Consider the following 24,103-nt stretch of genomic DNA (forward strand, 5'->3'; position numbering starts at 1 on the left):
CTAATTAAAAAAGATTGAGATAAAAATGAAAATACGTTTAAAAGACCGGTTTAAATTTAATTGCAATTCTGTAGCTAATTGCAATGTCAGAGGACCAGACGAAAATGTAATAGTCTATAAAAAAATATTTTTTTCCACATTCAGAAATGCAGGTTCCATGTTTATGAAACATATATATATATATATTTTTTAAAGGAATGTGAATCGAGCTTAGCATTTTTATCTGTCCAGCATACTGTATTCAGCACAGTTTGATGGTTTTATGTTTCTTCTTTGTCCTCAAATCACTGCATTATGTACCAAGCGTTGTTTTGTTAATGGACCATCAACATTACAATTTTCTAAAAATAAAACCTTAAACTGGAGACTAAGACATCTGTACCTGTTTTGTGATGCAGAATTGTGTGATTATTCACTGAAAATCGTCTACACGTTTTTTTTTTTTTTTTCTTCTTCTCAGAAAGCCGCCCGTGGTCTGAATGTTTATCGGGTGCATGTCATGCATCAGTGCAGCTCGGCGGTTTGCCATCACGTTCAGGCATGCGGTAATTGACTCACCTGTACAAGGTTCAGAGATGGATATAATGTAAATCGTTAGCATCATAGTCGGCGTATCAAATTGTAATGTCTCCAGAGAGATTTTGAAGGTTTGTGATAGATTCAGGACGGTATGTCACACTGAATTAAAGGTTGTACGTTCTATTAAATTGGCTGAGGAGTTTTGGAAGGTGATTGATAATGCTTCCAAAAGACGTGACTTTGTGCCCTTTTGTCAATGTACAGAATTGCTTCCCTTTCGTCAGTTATATAATTATACCATCATTATTTGCAATTAAACTTTTTCTTGGGTAATTTTGAATAAGTATTATTGAGTAAAAATAAACCATCCCTTTTGCTGCCATTTAATGTGTGCATATTTATGTTTATATTTACACTACTGTTAATTCTGTTCAATTTGGTACGATTTTTTCAAATGTTTTTGAAAGAGGTCTCTATGTCTCTCTTTGATAAAATCAGGTAAACCATAAAATTGTGAAATATTATTACAGATTAAACTGTTGTCTGTTTTAAATAGAATTTAAAAAATAATTTATTCAAGTGATTGCAAAGCTGAATTTTCAGCAGCCATTACTCCAGTTTTCAGTGTCATCATTCGAATGCTGATTTGGTGGTCAACAATATTTCTTTTTATTATCAATGTTGAAAACTGTTGTGCTGCTTAATATTTCTGTGAAAAAAAAGTTTTTTCATGATTATTTGATGAATAGAAAGTTCAAAAGAACAGCATTTATTTTAGTTAGATTTTATATATAGATCAATTTAATTTGTCCTTTCTGAATGAAAGTATTTTTACTGGCCCCAAACTTTTGAGCAGTAGTGTATACTGGACATTGTATTATTGTATTAGCCATCAGCCACCTTGGTTTCTAGATATTGAAATCTGCCTTTGATAAAACTCATTCTCTAAACAATCTCACATAGGGATTGTGCTGCTACACCAGGAACATGCATAAGTCAGGAGGAACCGGTGCCTTTCCCTCTGGATGGAGGTCTTCCCTGACCTTTGACAAACCTTTGTCCCTGTTAACCTCTCAATTAACCTCGACACCACCCCACCTGTGCTGCCTTCTGTTCCCAGCCACAACCTGCTGCCTCCCCCTCACTTCCTTCTGTCCTTTTCTGCCCAGATACCGCCTGCCAGAAAATTACCATCTTATTTCACTAATGGCATTGCTGGAAATATTGGAAGTCGTCTCTAATCACATGGGAGATTTTTTTTTTTCTTTTCTCCATATTCTTCCACTTTTTTTCTTGTTCAGAAAGAGGGGGAGTTGAGAAGTCCAGTAAGTGTGCAGTGACCTTTTCACAAAGTCACCCACCTCTTCTCCTTTTAATCAAACCCCCTCTGTTCCTCGCTGTGCCACTGCTTGTAATGTCACAATTAAGGTGGCTCCATTGTTTCTGTTTTCAGGCTGGAGAGACGTAGTGTTTCTTGGACCCTGGGTCATTTCTCTTGCAATATTAAATAAGTCATTAGAGACCCGTGACCAACACCCCCACCTTAGATAGCGGAAAATGACTATCTGCTGTTACCCGCCACCTTACGTAGCGCATATTCAAAGTTCTAGTTGCATCGTGCTTGCATCATAAGAGGACACAAATATGCGGTTTGATTTGTGCAAGTGTGTATTATGAAATTGAATGATAAAGAACTAAGATAAAGGGGAAAGGGGAACTATTATGTCCTTTTTACCGTCTTGATTTTGTTTTTAGGGTTTACAAAAACAGGATTTCATGCTTGAATGTTCAAAAACATAATTTTTCACATATTTTACATTGCAGCATCTCTGTTTAGTTTCTGTCTCTATGAAGCCCCATCCTTCTGAAAAGCACATTGTGCTCTGATTGGTCACTGGATGAGTGTGTTGTGATTGGTCAACAGTTTTGAGTGTGTTTGGGAAATGTCACGACCCTTACCACCATAACCGCGAGTTTCAACACACTATTAACTCAACTAGGCCTCGTCTCTTTTCTCCGTGTATGCCGTGGGCGGGAATGATTTAAATGTGTAATGTTGTGACGTTTGTGTTGCCAGAAAAGACTACAATGGAGGCGTTTCAGGAAGTTCAGACACAGTGCGCTCTGATATAGAGAATAACAGTCTTTGGAGTGACTTTGTGCTTTGTAACTTTGCAGACATTTTTCATACTCAAACAGCAACATCACACACTAAAGAAAGTTGAAAATGTACAAAAGTATAATATGAATTTTATCTCATTTGAAGACGATAATTACTGGCACTTGGCCTTCAGCTAACCCAACGTTATGGCTTCTTAAGTGCTAATAATGATATAAGGACTGTAGATCCACGGCAGTGCATCATTCTTCTGATGTTTTCCATTTCTTTAACGTTCACAGGCACAGGACCAAATCCACCCCTTGTCTTGAAGTCAAGCACTTCTGTTCATCGCCAGAGCCATATGCATAATGTACCATCCTGCCCTTTTTAAACATCAGAGTCAATGAGGGGTTTGAGTGGACAGTCTTTCAGATATTTGAGTTTGAAAGGTAGATCTGTCAGTCAGGTAAGCAAAGGCAAGACGTGGAAGACACGGAGGGGGAAAAATAGAGTTCAAGAAATGTCACTCTCAATTAATCTCCTCAGGTCCTGTCCCCATTAAAACCCTAACACATGGGGGATGCTTTACAATGCAAATGGCCTCATTACCTAGCCACACTTAATTGAGTGTGACAATGGCTGGGGATGTTTTGCATTCGATATTTTTGTTTTCTTATAATTATCTTGAATTTGCTGATCAAAATGGTTATTTACTGAAATACAGTTGAGAAGTGGCAAAAAATGGCAACATGAAAACCTACTATTTTATGTAGCGGGAGATGGTTTATTCTAATTCTTTTGTGTATTATTTCAGGGATGATGGGCTGAAAAAAGCATCTATTTTCTAACCTACGACAATCACCTCACGGCAAACAGCTTGTCATATTGTGCATTTATCTTCCTTTTTGGAATTTTGTTCTTAAAAAATTGTATTAAGTGTAAAATAGACACGGCGAATGAAATGTAAATGATTTGCAGGTTTGTATTTTGTATTTCAGCTCTGCCTCATTGTACTCACACCTTAAATATTTAAAGACCCCCTCCATAAAACCTTTGCTGCTTTACAAGGGCACCGCATGCTGTTTAATCTCTCTTTACCTGCAGGCGAAGCAACAGCAATGTAACGACAGCAAGCGGTAGTTAGCGAGATCAGGAAAACAAGCCCACAGCCACAGACGGGGCACGGAGTGGTTCAAAGTTTCTACGGTTCGCCTTTTTGAAGTCGAATGCTGACAACACCGGCTTTGGATTTAAAATGAAAGAGACACATTGAGACACATGTCTTAACTTTTCATACGCATTTTTGCAACTTTTTCAACCGCGTATCAAGACTATGGGATTGCCTGTGCGTTCCCTGTGAACGTAAATGACTGGGCTTGTCTAGCCTATTAGAAAGGCATTAAAGTTCTGCACCTTCAACTTTTTTTTTCTGCGCCCCCTAAATGCATTGAACCATGGGAGAGGCAAATTGAGTTTGACGCGTGGTCCGGAAATGCCTGTTTATTTGCTTGTCCGCAGTCCTTGAGTTATAAATTGGATGTCACCTTTGCTACTTGTCATTCTTTGATATGGATGTGTTGTGGGAACCAAAGCAGGGAGTTGATTGTTTGCTCTTAACATCACTTAAATGAAAGGCCTCAATAGCCCGTAGTCATTCTCCATGATTGGCTGTTTTGTTTACCATGATGCTTTGAGCTTGTGTGTTGTGATTCAACCCGCTGCTACAATCCACAGGGTTTGGCGGCAATTAGGTTAAGAAAAAAACATGCTATCGGTTTTCTTCTGGCCTTTAAATACACGTCTGAAAGTGCAGCATACTTTTTCTATTTATGGTTTTGTCAATCAGCCGTGGCAGGCATGGTTTATGAAAGATAAACAGTTTAATCACTTTGTTTTTTCAGTCTGATATCTTGTGGTAAGAGTCAGTGGCATGTCAAATCTGGCTAGCATATTTACTGAAGCCTTTCAGTGTGAAGATCTGATGTTATTTTGGCACTGACATCAAATAATTATGATAGAGTATGCAAGTATGAATCTCACGAAACCTGTATTTAACCCCCAAATCAACTGAGAAAAGAAATTGTATATTTTAGAACCATTAAGATTTTTACGTCGTGATATTTTCATGATGACTTTCTCCAAGGTCCTCACTGCTATAATTACCCTATATCAGGGTTATTATAGTTAACAGAAAGTAAAACTAAAGCCATAAACAAAACATTTGTGTTGGTTTAAAATAACATTTCTCATTTTTATATTTAGTTTAATTTGTACATGTACTAAAATAACTAAAACTACAAATGATATGTATGTAGGTATGTAGGTAGGTATGTATGCAGGTATGTAGGTAGGTATGTATGTATGTAGGTAGGTATGTATGCAGGTATGTAGGTAGGTATGTATGTATGTAGGTAGGTATGTATGCAGGTATGTAGGTAGGTAGGTATGTATGTAGGTATTTAGGTAGGTATGTAGGTATGGATGCAGGTATGTAGGTAGGTATGTATGCAGGTATGTAGGTAGGTATGTATGTAGGTATGTATGTAGGTATGCATACAAACATACATACACATACAAACATACATACACATACAAACATACATACACATACATACATAGATTACATACACTTACATACACATACTTACATACATACACATACATACATACATACATACATACATACATACACATACATACATACACATACTTACATACATACATATACATACATACATACATATACATATTTACATACATATATCATTTTTAGTTTATTTTAGTACATGCACAAATTAAACTAAATGTAAAAATGAGAAATGTTATTTTAAACCAACACAAATGTTTATATAAATAAAAAAAAAAAAAAATATATATATATATACAATTATTTTTTATTTAATTTTTAAAAAATGTTAATACATAATTTATTCAAAATACATTGTTTATTTATTGATGTTATTATTGTTGTTTTTGTTTTTGCTTTAGGAGTGAACCTGGGGCCTGGACATGTTTTCATGAGATCCACCCTAATATTAGAAGCCTCTTCTCATTGAGTTTGTTTGGATGACATGAGAGGCTTCATCTGTAGAACAGCAAACAAACCTTTCATATTTTTCAATGCTATTCTTTACATAAACCAACAAAACAACTTCCACTCTTTGATCAGCTTAACAGTTTTTACATCAATGATGAGGCTAATTCATCTTTTCGGATGCGCTATACATCATCAGTCAGAACAAGGTTAGATAATTAAACCGATTAAATCTGTTTGCTGCTGTAATTACACCATTACATATGCTCTTGATTTGTTTGTCAGGCTCCTCAGACAACAGCTACACCTGTTTATGTCTCTGTTATACTTGTTTATTCACAATATAGAGGCAACCTGTCAGTCTGACAGGTAGGATTTGTTGCATTGCAGCAGGAGCGTGGTGTTTATGCCTGCATCTGATCGCTGCATCCCTGGGTAACGCGAGGGAATACAGGGAAACATCACAGGTGTGTGAAATGTGCACCTGCAGCCTTCTCTCGCAGGGATAACTGCTTGTGCCCCGACGCCGTGTAACCACCTCTTATAATAGCTGCACATCCTGTGGTCTTTCTTGTAAATCTGCCACCCCGACCTAGACTTGTTCATTCATTCAGATAATCTCCATCTTCAATCCACTGCGCTCTCAGTACTTCTGCATTACTGAATATGATATATTTCTTGCATTATTATGTTATTTCAGGTCAAACGCATGTGGATGCAGTAAATTGCAGCATAAAAGGTTTAATGTCAGATTCTGCTGTGTTCTGAGCAAAAGGTTAAGGAAGGACTGGAATACTTCCCTGGAAGAAAACGTGCCTTGCAAAAGATTGGAGCGATTTGAGGCTTCTCTTTCCCCATTTCAGTTCTTCTTCTAAGAATCGAAAGTGACTAACAAAGAGAAATACTCCACTGCCTGAGGAATATTCATGATCTTGCTTCCAGGTTAAAAATGTATATGCAAATTTTACTACATTAGAGCATGCACAGGTTGTTAATAAATTAGCACGTGGCAGAAATAATTCTGCTTAGCGTGATGAATCTCTGTGCAAGCTGTCAGCTGTCGCATTGTTCTGGATAGAATGTGACGCTGAGACGGCAACGCAGCCAGTGAACTGTGATGTTTTAGTGTACCGGCTCCTAAATCTCAGGGCACTGGCAAAATTTGTGTCTTTTGTGTGTGTGTGTTAGCGTGAAAGGGATCGTGTTGGTGTGCGTGCATTCGTGAGTGTTTTAAAGCTCAGGATTTATGAAGTAGGACAGACAAAGCCAGTATAATATTACCTCTCTTTGGAATGAAATGATGCATAATTTATTCCACCTCAAAAGGAAATATCCGCCTTTTTCTCGTCTCTTAAATTACGGATATGAATTTGGTAGCGCCGCGACTGGACCATCTTCTGTGAATTTACTGTCGCCATTTCCTGAAAATGACGTGATATACCTGATTGCTATTATTATTTTCGCAACTGCTGAGGAAGTCAATGAGCAGATATACGTCTACCCAGAGGGGAATTTTTATTATTCAGTGGTTGCTTTGTCATAGGATTTTAGTTGTTTTAATATCAAATTGGTCTTAGGTCTTACAGGAAACTTTTTAAGTGACAACTTCAGTATCTTTATTGTTTTTACCCTAAATTAGAGTAAATGCAGAGCAAACAGAGACTTACTGTTAGTCTCCTGCTTCTCAGATGTTTCTGAAAAGAAATCATTTATTGTGGATTGCGAGAAAATTCGAGAAATGTTTAAATTGAGATCTGAATTTTGATTGCACACTTTTGTGTCTTAGCAAATTTCACTACAGTTTGAGACCATTGTTAAGAAGTGAAGTGACGTGAATGCCAAGCGGTAACCCATACTCTGAATTTGTCTTCTGCATTTAACCCATCCACGTGAGTAGTGAACACACACACTGCAAACCGTGGACACACATCCGAAGCAGTGGGAGCGATTGGAGGTTAGTTGCCTGACTCAAGAGCACCTCAGTCATTTCCTGCCGGTATTGAGAATCGAACCTGCGACCTTCGGGTTACAAGTCCGACTTTCGAACCATTAGGTCACAACCGAGAGGAGAAACATCTGAGATTTGAGCAATAAAATCACCATTTGCTTTCATTACTGTCTAAGATAAACAATTGTGATTTCAAAGAGATCTCATTTGTGAGTTTTCCTCCCTATATTACGTCTTTTAGGTTCCCTCAATCTTTCAAAGTGCAATCCAAGCAGGGTTACCTATGTGCCTGACCATGCGGAAGTGTATCCGTGCGCGTCTGCACCCACATGTGCTTGCGTCAGCTCTTCGGGGCCGCTAAGCCTGTGATTTCATGAGTGTTTACATCTTGTTGTGCCAGCTGTTGTTGCGTGGCACTACTTCTCGCCCGTCCCAGATTAGCATAGCGAGATCCGGGGAGCGCCGCAGCCTGACATTCTCTCTGTGAAGCCCTTGCAGTCGTGTAAGATGTCAAGTGACTCAAGCGAGTTTTAACAAGCTCCATTTGTTCAATTTCCTGTTTAAACATTCCATACACATTGTAGCATATCCTTAAAGAGGCTGCCCTATCTTTTAATGAAGTCCCAGACTAATGTGCCACTTAATTGACTAATCAGGAGATTTTGTTTTCTCTAATTTACTGGAAAAACTAGCAGCACATAAGCTTTTTAATATCAATACAAGGAGAATGGGGAAGTTGTCGCTAGGGAAGGGGGCTTTTTTTATCCTTCATTTAGTCTGCGACTAAAAACTCTTTGACAGGGCTACCGTGTGTCAATTGTGGGATGATTTTTTTTTTGTTTGTTTGTCCTAATAAAACTGCTTTTGTAACCCATTTTCCATAATGTGATAATTTAGAGGGAAAAAGGATATGCCATGACAAAAAGTAGGAACTTGCTTGATTATATCCATCAGGAGTTAGCTTTGTTTCCATGTTCTGAATGTAATGTATGCACACAAAAAAATCGCAAAACTATTTTTGAATAAAGCAGGATTTTCTATCCATGTTTTCAAGAAAGAAAAATGGTAATTTGGCCACAAAAAAAAACAAAACAATTGGAATGTTCCAAATGTAGTTTTAGCACAAAATCTAAATATTGCAAAAATAATTTTCAAATAAAGCAGCATTTCTAGCCCATGTGTTCAAGAAAATAACATTTTCATTGGCAAAAAATCATGCCCATGTCCCAAATGTATGAAAAAATGCAATACTAGAGAAGTTTAGTTCAATATTTTTCAAGTCAGAGATAAAAATACATCAAAAACCAAACACATGATGCACTGCATCCGAATATACAGTATGTGAGCCGAGCAGTTCGAACTCATAGTCAGGCCACGGGAGAGGTTTGTGTATAGAAGTGAACGCCTTGGGTCACATGACCATGGCAGATGTAGTATGTCTTAATTTCATTCATACTATATAGAACATTCTTTTTAATGGTCGCAAAGTAAGTTTCAAATCAAATGTCGTACCTACTATACAGTATGCGATTCCGGATGCAGGAATGGTTTGGTTTGCATGCACTGCTAAGACTCCTAAGTAGTGCATAAATGCAGACTGTGAAAAAAGGAGTTTGTTCACTATAGGCGGTAAACAAAGCTCTAATTCAAGAGAGATGTTTTCCAGCATGTGCAACAGAATTTGTGGCTTTTAATGATGTGTATTTCATTCTCGATGCCTTTAGGACATCAAAACTGGCTTGCATAGTGTTTGAAACTGTCCACAGATGCCTAATGTAGGACTTTTAGTGAGTCGCAAGCAAATTGTGTGTGTGTATGAGTGTGTTTATGGACAGCTAGCTTTAATTTCATGGTGACATGCCCCAGAAGAAGAAGAGTTTAACCTTAGATTGTAAAAAGGGTTTGTTCGGGTTCACAGTGTCAGGCTTGGACATGCTCAGATTCTGAGTGAATGGAAAAGTCCTGTCAGGAAGGTTGCTTTGAGGGCAGCAGATCTGAAAAGACTGTAAACAGTGACTCATCGGCATGTGCCAGAGAGGAAAGGAAGGAAGGCAGATCTCCTGTCCATGTTGTTCACGGGAAGTGCACTGTGGCCTGGACACAGACACACTCCGGCCTCTGTTTTAGACTTGCACTCTGAAAATCACAGCGTAATACAGAGATTCAAATGCTGTTTTGTGGGGTTTTCTCTCTCTCTTTCTTTTTCAGCACACAAAGACAGTTTCTGTAGTGCATGAGATCCGATGCATCCCAGTTCACGTGCTATCCGTTATGCAAAATAAGACTTAGTGCATCTCATAATCGTATTATGTCAAACCAGATTCATACTTTTTCTGTATGTGCATTTTCTTTATTTCTTATGTTACCCACAGCTCTTTGTGCTTTAAAAGAGAAGTTTGTAGCATAATCGTTCTGTTTCGATTCTTTCAGATGAAAGAATAAAAGAGTCCATAGTTCCTGATTTTAAATTTTTTTTTTCTTGTTGAATGTCCTATTTTGTCCGAAATATGTCAGGTTATGGAAGCAAAGTGGGAAAGCTGCTTTAGTGTTGACTTCTAAACCTACAAGTTAAATGACTTGGATTAGCTTAATTCTTTATGCTTGAACTCAAAAAGAATGTGACGAGGGAGTTTATTATGTCTCGCTACTGTTGCATTGTCTTACTACATATTCAAAAGTATGCACTTCATCATCAGAGAAGTACATACTATTAGTGTGATTTGGAACACAGCCACGCTTAAAGCTTCAATAAATATAACAGAGTATCAGGGTATAAAGTAAACACACAGTCATTAAGACAGCAGTGCAAATACATCAGGCATTTATTAGCATAAACACTTCAACGAATATGCGTGCTATGAGGTAGACGCTTTCACACCTATGCACCAAACATACAAGAAGAAAAACAAAATCCCTGGATAAATAATTAAATCTCTTGTGACCGCGCACAAAGATTCTGTGATACATTAATTGGGTGAAATTAGCATGAATTAAAGCAAATAAGTGTAACGTGTAATTTATTACTTTCTAAGCATACTTTTGCCGTGGAAGTCTCAGATTTCCCCCAAGATTGCTTTAACAGCTATAATGCATTTCTTAATTTACTCTGTGGAAAATCAATTTTTTCAGAGTTCATTAAGCACCAATATGTTACAATGCAGCTCCCCAGAGCACTCGGCTACAGAAAAACATTATGCAAATTGCTGCAAGCGCATTCTCAGTATGTAAATAGATACTAACACCAGTGTCAAGTCTCTATGGAAAGCTTTGTTAGTGAAGCCTTTTGTTTCACTGCTTTCTGTGATATTGCAGATGAAAATAGCTTTTGCCTCTTTGCTTTCGAGCAATATGTCTACGGGTTTTGCAGTTTGCCGCATTCTTTGCTTCACTTTTGCGTCTGTTCTGTCATTTTTGGCAGTGGTACTGAATTCCCTCGTCACGTGGACTGTAATTGAAACATCCTGGTCTGTGCCGAGTGTCTGTCCGTGCCAGCGAGGGGCCGTTGTCCAAAGACCACTCTGAGCAGCCAAGCCTCGAGTAGAAAACCCCCTCTGTAAAACGTGGAAGTCCGTGTTTGAAAGCAGTAACGGGCCGCAGAGTGAGCCCACAGAGCTTTAATATGATCATCAGTTTACACTCAAATATGCTCTTTTCCATTCCATGGCCTTACTGTTTATGTACATGGCACAAGCTCCATCTCTACCTTTCTCTCGCTGTCTTCATTCATCTGTTTTTGTTTTTTTTCTAGATCTGTTATGTAGCTTTATTGAAATTTGCAGTCGAGAAGAATGTCAAGGAGGAACCGTGCATGGTATCAGATGGTAATGTAATATTATATTTAGTTCCATGGTACTGAACAAATGCAGAATCTGCTAAATGTTATTTTAACTAAATAAGAGGGATCATAAAAAATGTATTTACTGTCCTAAACAATCTATTTCACATGACGTCCACTATACAAAATAATAGCTGAATTTATCAAAATGACCCATTCAAATTTTACATACACTTGATTCTTAATAGTGTGTGTCATTACCTGGATAATCAATGACTATTTCTTTTTTCTTTTTTTTCTTTTTTTGCGATAGTTGTTCATGAGTCCCTTGTTTGTTCTGAGCAGTTACATAAACTGCCAACTGTTCTTCAGGAAAATCCTCCAGGTGCCGGAAAAAAACTTGGTTTTCCAGCGCTTTTGTATATTTGAACCCATAATATTTTATGTATGTCTATTGGGCTGTCAAACGATTAATCGCATCCAAAATAAAAGTTTGTGTTTACATAATATATGTGTGTGTATGGAGTATAATTATTTTCTATATATAAATACACACACATGCATATATATTTAAGAAAAATGTGTTATTTATATATAAAATATTTATATATAATATAAATTATATATAATATAAATATATATATACACAGTATATACATGCAAATATTTCTTAAATATATACATGCATGTGTGTGTATTTATATATAGAAAATAATTATACACCGTACACACACATATATTATGTAAAAACAAACTTTTATTTTGGATTCGATTAATCGCGATTAATCGTTTGACAGCCCTAATGTCTATATTATGTATATGCATATTGATATTTATTTATATAAGTATTATATTATTTAAATATTTAAATATATTTATTATATTATAGTATATTATATTATAATTAATTGTAGCGCACACAAACACACATATTTTTTAAATGCATGTCTGTATTACGGTATTGAGAATTTATAATAATACATAATTAATTATTCTTAATTGTCCTGAAAATAATGTCTGAAATTTATTTTGGTGTGAAATATAACCTAGTCATATATTTTTTCCAAAGAAATCTGTGTGAAAGTTTCAAAATATGGTCCATATTCAACTATAATTTTGAAATATTTCTAGATTGTAATGTGTCTTCAGCAGCGGTGGCTCTAATCTGTGCTGCTATAGAATGATTCACCTCGACAATATAATCATGTCTATAACGTCACTTCTTCTTAAGTACAGCATTATTATTATTATTATTATACAGAATTGAAGTCCCATCTTTGTCAAACCATCACCCGAGCACAATAGCATAAACCAGCTGTTCAGGACACATGCTGCATTAAATGTCTTTCTTATCTCTGTATGATCAGGGATCAGAAGTACGTCCTGCAAAGGTCAGTGACTCTTCATCTTAAGATTTCTGTAGACCAACTCTGTGATTCATTCTTTGCACTTGCACATGTGCAAATTGGACCCATTCCAGCTTTTTCTGTATTTTCCCCATTGTGATCAGCATTTTCAGTGACCTAGAATAACTGCCAAGAAAAACATGATTATGAGCCACATGAGTCACTGAGCATATGTTATCTAATTTGAAGAGAAAATAGCCCTGTTATTGTGGAGAAAATATTGTAGTTTAATGCATGTACCCTGGCTAAAAAAGTACAATGGTATTACCATAAAAGTATTATCGGATACCATTACTAAAGCATGTTAATGCTAATAAGATGTCTATTGTACCAAAGTTTAAAATAGATGCCTATATGTTATTGCAGTTTTCTGCACAGATGTTGCTTTGTGGTTCAGTTTCAGTTTTAAGTTTTCTCTGCTGCCGCCCATGTGGTGGAAGTACCAGCAGCCTAAAGGGGAAGAGAGAACCACATGCAACAGGAAAGAAAACCTGCGTTCATCCTCTTTCTGTGCATCTCTGACATAATACCAGCTTTACTTGTTCTCCCTGCAACTGTTTGTAGAGGAGCTGTGGATGAGTAATGGGCTTGCACTGTAATTGGAGAAAGTCTCTTTTTCAACCACATCTACACGCTATTGCTACTGTCCATGTTTGAAGTAATAGTAAAGTGGATGGTAGTAAATATTATGAAGTAACTAAAAACATATTAGACAAATCAAAACTCTTATTTTAGTTACTATATGTATAGTAAATATTTTCCTTCCAGTAGATGTCATATCAATTTCTAAATGAAAGTGAGGTTGTGATGGACAGATGTATGGTCTGTTCATTATGTCATGTTGCCTTAAGGTCTTAGATCCTGTTTAATTCACACAACCTATTTTCCAGAGTTTATGACCATTGGAAATTTGTGGAAAGTGTTTTTGGCTGAACGGTACGTCATATTGAACTAGCTGTACTTTTATCCTAAAGCCTTATTTTCATTTGTCGAATTGAATATGGCATCTGCTCTGACTAAAGTCTATGTGAGTAAATCATAATATTCAGCACAGTGTTTGAATCTCCGGTCTCGCTATGCTGTGTGTACTATGGTGGCGTCTATACCACATTATAATAGATGTCCAATAAGTCCCACCAGACTGACTGAGAGGGAAAATGAGCAGCAAGGGTTAGACATGCAGGAGAAGTCTGCCATCACCTTGCCATGCTCCATTAAATGACTGTGTGTGTGTGTGTGTGTGTGTGTGTACTGGACCCCAGCTGCAGTCGAGCAGCCCAATTGCCTCTCCCCTGACAGGTAGTCATGTGTCCAGAGTTGGGCTTTGGGAGTGTGAGATGAGTTTAAGCCCTTGGGCTAAAGACACTCAACCCAATGGGAGATCACAGAGCTCTCCAAAATCAGCAGTCTGGGTTTGGCACATCGTACTGGAACTATCGCTCGTGGCAGCTGTCCACATCAATATGACACGTAAACACACTGGCAAGATGCATGAATGTGATAACAAAACGGAGCCAAGAGTTTTGACCTATCAGGGATCAATCAACCGACAACCCGGGAAAAAAAAAGTCTTGTTCTCCATTCCAGTTTCGAATCTCCACACAATTGTATGTTTTTTAAAGTGTTAGTTCACCCTAAAAATGAAAATTGTCACTCGCCCTTATGTCACACCAAACCTGTTTGGCTTTCTTTTTATTTTGCAGATGTTTAGCGGGATGATCACACTGTGCACTGCCTTTCAAATGTTTAGGGTCGATGTCATTTTTAAAGGTCTCTTCTGCTCAACAAGGCTGCATTTATTTGATCAAAAATACATTAAAAACAGATATTTAAAATAGCTGTTTTTATATTAATATATATGTGATGGCAAAGTCAATTTTTGAATGTTGGGACAATACCAGCAACACTTGCAAAATGGAGAGATCAAAATAGAGCTGAAAAGATATTGCTCTTTAACACGTTTCGGCACACATGCCTTCATCAGGGCTTAAAGATTACAGGTGTACAAAAGCTCATTTAATTTCAAACTTGTGAATAACCAATGAAAAGTCAGATGGTATGACATACACCAAACACATAACATGTCTTATGGTAAATTTCTAATCAACATGTTCAACAACAAAATAAAAGGTACAATGACAAAAGAAAAAAGAAAAAAACAAACTTTATGTATTTTAATATCTCTTAATGTTAATGTACAAATATATCAACAATCACATACATACAACTGTTAATAAATATAAACAAAAAGAAAAAACTTATAAAGTTACATTTTCAGTAGCCAGTCTTCAGTGTCACATGATTCTTCAGAAATATGCTGATTTGGTGCTCAAGAAATTATTGTTGTTGTTATTATTATAATTAGCAATTTTTTCAGGATCTTCGATGACTAGAAACTAAGAACAGCATTTATTTGAAACAGAAAACTTTTTTAACATTATAAACGTCTTTACTGTCACTTTATGTGACAGTATTTTGTGTATTTTGTAGTATTATGTGACAGTATGTGACATATTTTTTGAATAATGTAATGCATTTCTCCCACTGCATTTAATTTTCTTTTAGTAGTTCAAGTACTTTTCATCTTACGTTTTGTATCCTGGTTTTGTTTACAGATGTTAATTTTACCTCTTGCTTAACGTTAAGTCTAAAGTGTTTGCACGCATCTCCACTGGGACAGAATTTGCCTGTCATGCTTGTTTATGTAATATACCCTCAAATGAGAGCATTTTATTCCTCTAGGTGGTCCTTCCAGTGTGTTCATCATGCAACAGCTTGCCACTTTGATGGATCCACCTGAGAGATTCCTGCAAATGGGTCTTTCTCCCAACAGTCTCTCTGCTCTGGGCTTGTTTACTGACAAATGTCCCCATAGCAACAAAAAACAAACCAAGAAAAAAAATGCACAAATTTACTGTGTATGAAGTTAAGACAGGAACATTTATTCCTCTCGTTCGGATACACACGTTTGTGTCTTCTTGAATAAAATGTAAATACAGGCCTTCCTCGATGTCCCCGGCCCCCAGCTCTTGCTGTCTGGTTTGCCTAATTGCACTAGCAGTAGCCAGCATACTAATTGCACGGAGCCCCCTGTTGTCACAGCATTTACATGGGCTGCTTGATTCTGAATTTAATCTCCTTGAAGGGTTTGGATTTCATGCTTGCTTTAAATTCAAACACCCCGTGGGACTTAATATAGCATAGAATGAGAGGACGAGGAGAAAAAATGTGATTAGTTTTGTTTGTTTGCAATTTGGTGGCACACATTTACATTTAGGTGCAACTTGTGCGCTAATGTCTCTGGCTTATTGTCAAAGGTGACAGCAGTCAAGCCATTTAAAAAATAAATAATAATAATACACACTGAAATAGAAGAGAAGGTGTGCAGGTCTACCTTTAACGCAGGCGAGTTTATGCAGTACTCAGTTTGTGGCCTAGCCTGGTGTTTCACGTTTGATCCTAGGCTGAAGGAGCTCATGATACGGGGAGATATGAGACCACACGCCACAAAGCAATCAAAGACGGGCGGCTATTTTAGATTCGCCGAGGTTCAGTAGATTCCAGTTCAATACGACCGCCGAGGCCACACATGACCGTATCGCTGAAATCACAACCGCAGCTCCTCAACCGAAGCAATTCCCATAGCGTCGAAAAGCTCAGAGATAGTTGATGCTGTAGTTTTCAGTCGAAGCTTTAATATTCTGTGCTTTTATTAATGGAAAACACTAAGCAGAGAGATGCCAGAGAACCTTTAGGTGACCTAGTTGTCAAACACTAGCCCTCTGCTGAGACTTCCTGGTTTGATTCTCGTTTTTTTTTTTTTTTTCCCAAGTCAAAATGTTTGTGTCTAGGACATGCCGTCATATCAGTGTGCTTGCTCTCTTTCCTTCCCTTTTTTCTCTGTGTCTGTCGAGGCAGACGAGGAAGGCTGACAGCAGTCTGGAGAGAGCTGTTTTAGACTCTCAGTGGGCCAGGCAACAGAAGAATAATGAAGCCATTGTGGCTGTGTCCAAATTCCTCACCCTGAAGCCCTTTCTAGAAGAATAGTGCCCAGTGTGTGGAGATTTACTCCACCGCAATACTCCGAGGACCAGAGGAGGCTCGGAGCTCCTATTCGGAGAGGGGATGTTGATGTTGGATGGCTCTGTCGAGGGTGTACGGCGGGGAAAAGAGGGAGTCGCCCCGTCAGGCAATACATATATATAGCATACAGTACGTCTTAAGTAAGACAGATGCAGTCTGGGATAAAACGTGCACGACAGCCGTTCAGAAACGGACACGGTTGCCGGTTCCTGTGCTCTCAAATGCTTTCAGGTGACTTTCCCAGGTTCTGGATCAGGTTCTTTTGCGCTCGGTTCCAAATTTTTCCCCACCATCACCATCTCCCCCCTTGGTTTCACTGTCACCTCCCATTACGTGAGAACCGGAGAGCTCCCGTTGACTTCACCCTGAACCCAAGGAGCCGAGCACAGTCCGCAGAGGACCGCACCGCACCGCACGTCAGCGCTGACAGCTCCAAACTGAAATAGCTCCACTCATTAACTCGCGGAAAAAGTGGCAGCGCTCAAAAGCTAGGCTTATTTATCAGCGTGCCATGCCATCTGCATGCCATATTGTGCTCTAAGATTTACAGCGCTGTCTCCTTGCCTCCCTTAGTTCAATAGATGCAGTTGGCAACTCAGCGGCGCTGATATCAACCCAATTATAAATATTTATAATCTGCACATTTAAAAAAAAAAATCCTGTCAATCACAAAGACAAGGCCAGCTAAGCTCAGAGTGTATCCGGGATGCAATTTGCATGCCACAGAACTTGTGATCCATTTTGTTTTTTTGTACTTTGCACACAAGGCGCTCTCTGCACAGATTAAATATAGAAGTTTTGTTCTCAGAGAGAGCCAAGCTTATTTTCTTCTCTTCTCTGCATGTTGTTGCTACGCTGATGGCGATTCATTATTGAGAGGGAAAACCATCGTAACTGAGCTCCGGTTTGTTATGTGCCCTTTTTTGTGTTCTTGTCATCTATTTTGAATGTTTTTTTTTTTTTTTTTGTCAATCAGCACAGAGAAATAGCTCGTGTTCTAGCTCTCTTAGGGTGTGTGTTTGTTTGAGTAACTGTCCTCTGATGAAGGAAATTGTTTTGTGTGGCAGAACGGGAGTGATTGGAGTCTGAGATGCTGGAGTGCAAAGTGGCACAAGCACCAGATCTGTAAGTTCAAAAGAAAAGAAAAGATTTGTATTCGTTCACTAAAAGTTCTGTTCTGAGTTTTCACTTTCACACTCCTCTATAGGCACATATTTGTTGTAAAAATATTATTATTATTATTTTAACTTGTGTTTTCCACAAAATATTAAGCAGTACAACTGGTTTTAGTATTGATGATAATAAAGCACCAAATCAGCATATTAGAATGAGTACGGAAGGACACTGAAATGAAATGGAAGTGACGCTGAAAATGTAATGACTTTTGCCATCACAGGAATAAATTGTATTTTAAAATGTGTGAAAAAATAAACCAACGTTATTGCAATAACAGTTCACAATACAACAGTTTTTACTGTATTTTTGATCAAATAAATCGTGGTGAGCATGTGACTTGTTTCATAAACATAAAAAAAATCTTACTCAGCCCAAACTTTTTCTTTTTTTGTACATTTATACATTTTCAGTGATTAGTTTGTACCATTTTGGAGTGGATGCCAGGTGTTGCTGTGGATTTGGGGATGTTAGGTAGTTCTGGGTGGTTTCAGGTGGAGCCCACATCCAACTCTTTGTAAACTGATAACCCCTGGATATAGCTTTTTATCATCAAGTCAGGTGAGAATTGTATGATCACTTAGAAAAGTAATAGCATGATTTTAGTCATGTTTGTACAGTAGCTTGAGGTTTGTTCAAATCCCTAATAGTAGCATGATAGATAAGTGCAGTGCCTGTTATTACGTTGCTTTTACTCACCAGAACCAAGTGTGCAAACCGCAGACACGACCACTTTACTTCCACCCAGGAGTTCAACTTTATTTAGAGGCCAAAATTCACACGGTGAAGCTGCAGCGACTCTTGTTGTGTGGCATTCTCTGCTGATTTCATGCTTTGCTGATGGAAAATTAGGCCCCTGCGTATTGGCGAATGAAAAGAGAGGGAGGGATAGCTCCTGTTATCGCCTCAGGACACTCCACCCCGACAACAAGAAAACTAGAGCAAAGGAGGCAGAGGCGCTGCCTGCTAATACACTCTAAACAAGATGATGAGCGCTCGCAATCCCCATGTGGAGCGTCTGCCGGCTTCAAAAATATCAGCAGTGTTTTTGTCTCTTTCTCTCTCTCTGCCTACTCACACAGTGTTGTAAACCATAGTTATGTGTCTGGCCTTTTAAACAGGCTCCAAACGCATCCCATGCCTCTGAGGTGATTTGACTGGCATGTGAAGAACTCAGGAGAAGACGGTTAAAGTATTTCAGCCGCTCCGCTTTTAAAGGTGTTTGGAGTCTCTGGGTGTGTTTTAAGTGTCTTAATATTATGTCTCTGTATGATTTTGTTCTAAATTCATTTGGATTTCATATATTTGTGATTATACACCTTACATGATCTACAAGAGTTTTTTAAAGAACAGAAACAATGCTGTCCTGGTATCTTAAAATATCTTCCAAACTCTTGGTCGGTAATCGAACACCAGTGACAGTCTTTTGTGCTGATTGTGAATGAGTTTCTGGTTTGTCCTGAGCAGAGAAGCGTTACGCGATTCTTAAAAATCCTCTAGGTCCTATACTCTCTTTGGTTTCCCAGCATGCTCTGCACATTTGAGTTCGTTCAGTGTCTCATTGATGTTCGAGCTTTGTCACTCTCAGTACAACTGAGAGATGCGAAAGGATAAGCTTCTAAACAGGATAATTTGGGTCATTTCCATTATGATTTTATTTTCTGGACATTAATAAACAAAAAACGAAACATTTTTATGATCTTACAGACCAAAATACAAGTGTTTATTTCTGTAGCTTGCTGTAATTTTTTTAATTAGAAAATGATTTTTGTCTATTCCATCAGTTTTTAAAAACAAGCAAAAATGACAATTAGAGTAACAGATTCACATTTGAAGTCTGGGGTGAAGCACTGCATGATGAACTTTTGAAATACAAAGTTTCAAAAGTATAATTGCAGTAAATGACACGTTTACAATGCTAGTGTGAAATTGTTTTTAGATAATTAGCCTTTTCTTTTATTATTAGAGTAAACTCGCTGCATGAAGATACAATAATGCAATATGGAATCAAATGCAGATGGTTCTTTCATCAAATAAATCTCATTATATAATCAATTACTCCAAATAGTTGAAATTGAAAGCAAAATTGAAAGCTTAAAATGTGCACGGTGTCATTTTTAGCGGCATCTATTGGTGAGGTTGCAAATTGCAAACAGCAGAAGTTACGGTGGCCGACAGGAAGAGATGTCGTCGTCTGAGACAGCAGAGAGTAGCCAGTTAAGCAATGAGGTTTCTTTACAAATATAAATTAAGAGATGATGTTTACTTAATTATTCAGTAAAACGATATGTTATTGCGAATATTATTGTTACTTGTTCAACATTGTGTCAGTGTTTTATTCGCTGAATCGCTGACTTTAGCTAGTTGCTTTGCATGTAGAACCAACATAGTGAGGAAACGCGTTTGTCTGTTTAGGGCTAACGTTACTGTAGAAATATGTCGCCGCAAAATGGCTATTTCAATGTAACGGGACTCGCGGTGTGTGTAGATAGAAATAGCTCATTTTATAGCCCTTTATAACTTTACAAGGGTTGATGGAGTAATGTTATTTTACCACAAGACGTCTGTAATATTAATGGCCAATTCGCACGGGATAAGATATCTCAGTAAAACTAGCAGAAGTGTGAGGGGTAACGTTAACGTTAACTCGATTTGTGCATCGCCGTGACCCTCCTGTCGACATATGCGTATTACGTTGCTTCCTGATATCACGTGCGCAAACACATTTAACCTATATATATATATATATATATATATATATATATATATATATATATATATATATATATATATATATAATATATATATTAGCAGTATGACAGTTATGTACGGTCGAACGATGTATTAATTAACTTCAGATTGGATTGTGTTGGTAGGCACTTAACGTTACCTAACGCTAAAAGATGTTTCGTGCCTCTAACAAGTGCTTTCGATCTTCTTTCTGATCTGAATGGTGTGTGGAAAACACTTGAGTTTTGCCACAGACTCGTCCCAGCGTCTAGAACACAACTGAATGCTTTTTCAAGCGTCTCCATACTTGGAAAAACTACTTTTAAACAGGGAATGACGGAATATTTACAGCGGGTCTATTCGCAGGGATTAGTATTAACGTTACCTAATAAAGAGGTAATTTTTCACAATTTCGCCGTAATCTTTACTGATATTGTCCGTAATGATTATTGAGATGGCACATTGACTAAAATCACAGAGAAGCTCTGGTAATTATTACTTTACCCCACCTCTCCATGTTAAACTACGTTAGTCCCGTCCGTATAGGGTAGTAAAAACATAACGGTTCATTATGTAAGGTCTTTATACACCACTCAAAACATAGTTATGTATATGATATTCCTTTTCTGTCAACAGATCCTCCTAAATATTCCACAATGCGCCTTTAATTCAACAGACAACCTGTATTTCAATGAAATGAGATAATATGGTAATATATCTAAGCCAATTTAAATAATGTTATACTTTACAATGCTCAATTTACAATATTTCAGCGTGTTTTCAGTCTTTGTTTAAAATGATGTCAGTCTCGTTCCTGTCAGGAGAATACTATACCTCACTGGCACTGATATTTACTGCCTACCCATCATCCTCTCTTCCTTTTCCAGAGACTTCAGCTGTAACCTGTGTGTGTTCAGAGGTTAAAATGACCTCACCTCAAAATTACCTGAGAGTTCAGTGACACAGAGAAGCAGCTGGGATTGTTCAGAGAGTCCGCTGCGCTGGAAACTTCATTTCATTGGCATGAACTGTGCGGTATCATTTTAACGGTAAGGTTCAGTTGATGGGGTTTTTGGTACAGTATTACGTGAGATACATAACAAGAAGGAGAAATTTTTTTTTGGGTGTTACGAGTTCTTTCCAAGTCTATATTTATCATAAAAGTGGCCCATATGGCTTATACACTACATTTCAGAGGCTTCTAAAGCCATATGCTTTTTACACTCAACAGGTCAAAATGTAAATCATTAATCGCCTTAAATCTTCCATTCAAATGTCCTTTTGTTTGATGTGTTTTCAAGTGCTTTATAGCCAACCTGTAGAAGGGTTCAATATGTAAAAAAAATTTGCACAAAATTACTTTTCCCTCACATAAAGGCTTCATAAGATTTTGGAATTTTGTGCCAAATTTGTTTAGATTATTTTTATGATACTTTTTTTTGTTCTATTTGTCATTTGTTGGCGAAAACATAAACTTCTAAACATGGAACATTCTGTTTTGTGTTCCACAGAAGAAAGAAAGACATAAAGGTTTGGAGCAACATGAGGGTGAGTAAATGCTTACAATTTTCATTTATAGGTGAACTATTTTAAACTATAAATGAACTATTTTAAAGATCATCAGAACCTGTACATTTCAATAATGAATGCAAGCTCACGTTAAAGCTCTCTCAGCCTTTTAAAGTACACTCCTTGGCGTTGAGCGTGGAAAGATTCTTTCAGCGCGTGCAAACTATCTAGTTGACCTTTGTTTTCAAGCTCTCAAATGTGTCGTTGTATGCACACCGTCCACACAGACATAAAAATTGGGCTGACCCTCCTGATGGTAAAGTATGCCACGCGAACAGTGTGTGGACCGCAGTGAAATGCAGAGGGCCGAAGTAAACTTTGTGATTAAAGGGTTAGTTAACCCCAAAATGAAAATTCTGTCATTAATTACTCAGCGACGAGAATTCTTTTTGTGCACAAAAACCAAACAAAAATAACGACTTTATTGAAGAATTTCTTCTCTTCTGTGTAGGGCTGTCAAAATTGCTCAAAAATGACGTTCGAATATTCCCTCTAAAAAACACACGAATATTCGAACATCTGGTTGCGCATTTTGTCAATGACGCGCATTACGTCAATAACAGGACAAATGAATACAAAGAGACATAACTACTTGTATAGGTAGTTTATTTAAGTTTAAACATATTTGACAACGTATTACCTACACAAAAACAAGTAAATCAACTAATGGCCAAGACCGCAGACCTCACTCTTGCACGCTCGCTCGCACTCTTTCTCTCTCTCGCCCTCACCCATGCTGCGTTCACACCAAACGCGAAAAGAGCGTCTGGCGCGAGTGATTTCAATGTTAAGTCAATGTAAAGACGCGTTTACGTGCGTCTGGAGGTCTTGCGGCGCGAATGAGGCGTCACGCTCTGTGGTTCATAACGGTTTAAATGAACAACAAATATAAGCAAATGTTGAGTGCTGATCAAGAGTTTTGTGCAAGCAATTTAAGGTCGCAATTCTTGTCCCAGCAGGCTTCATTCAGTGATTGAAACAAATATTATTAACATTAATTGAAGTTTTACAGTATATAGAACCGACATTGAACGCTCCAAGCGAGCTGTGCTGTGGTAAACATGGAACTTTTCCTTGACATGAAACGGCAAATAATCAAACCAGTGGAAGCCTGCAGACAGTGCATAAAAATGCTGTATCTAACCTACCTTATTCATGCAATATCTATTCAGTCAGTACAGTAGCCTACACTTTAGTAATGTTTCTGTTTAACGTTAAATAAAATGACCTGTTCCTGATCCCTCAGGCAGCGCGCCCACACGCAAAGCAGACAGACGCGCCACGTTACCGCAGGCGTGTTTTTCCACATTCGAATATTAATTTTCACCTTCGATATTCTGTTTTTTTAAACTATTAGAATATATATTTGAATTTAGAATATTCGTTGACAGCCCTACTTCTGTGTCAGTCTCCTATGCTGTTGGCGTAGTAAACCCAATGCAGCGCTTCTGGGTTCTACGTCAGAATGCCGATGCCAGTAGTCCGAAGCTGTTCACGTGAGCACCACGACACATGCGTGTGATGCTGACACAGGAGCTGGCCAATACAAAACCTGCGTTCTGACGTTGAACCTGAAGCGTTGCAGTGTGTTTATTACGCCAACGGCATAGGAAACTAACACAGCAGAGATTAAATTCTTCAATAAAGTCGTTATTTTTTATGTGCACTAAAAGTATTCTCGTCGCTTCATAACATTAAGGTTGTCACAAGGACTATTATAACGATGTCTTTACTACCTTTCTGGGCCTTGAGATTTTTTGTTGCG

At 37.8% G+C, this 24,103-nt stretch overlaps 1 long non-coding RNA gene across 1 annotated transcript in view; it reads left to right on the plus strand.

The window, feature by feature from the left end:
* The first annotated feature begins 21,710 nt into the window (after window positions 1-21,710).
* The window catches only part of LOC307157956, a 46,317-nt gene continuing 43,924 nt past the window's right edge, over window positions 21,711-24,103 (plus strand). Inside the window, exons 1-2 of the long non-coding RNA XR_013821145.1 lie at window positions 21,711-21,818; window positions 22,281-22,317. This is a non-coding gene — a long non-coding RNA (uncharacterized lncRNA). The remainder of the gene's footprint in view (window positions 21,819-22,280; window positions 22,318-24,103) is intronic.

Source organism: Squalius cephalus (genome assembly GCF_949319135.1).
Source record: "Squalius cephalus genome assembly, chromosome: 4".
NCBI classification, from domain to species: Eukaryota; Metazoa; Chordata; class Actinopteri; order Cypriniformes; family Leuciscidae; genus Squalius; species Squalius cephalus.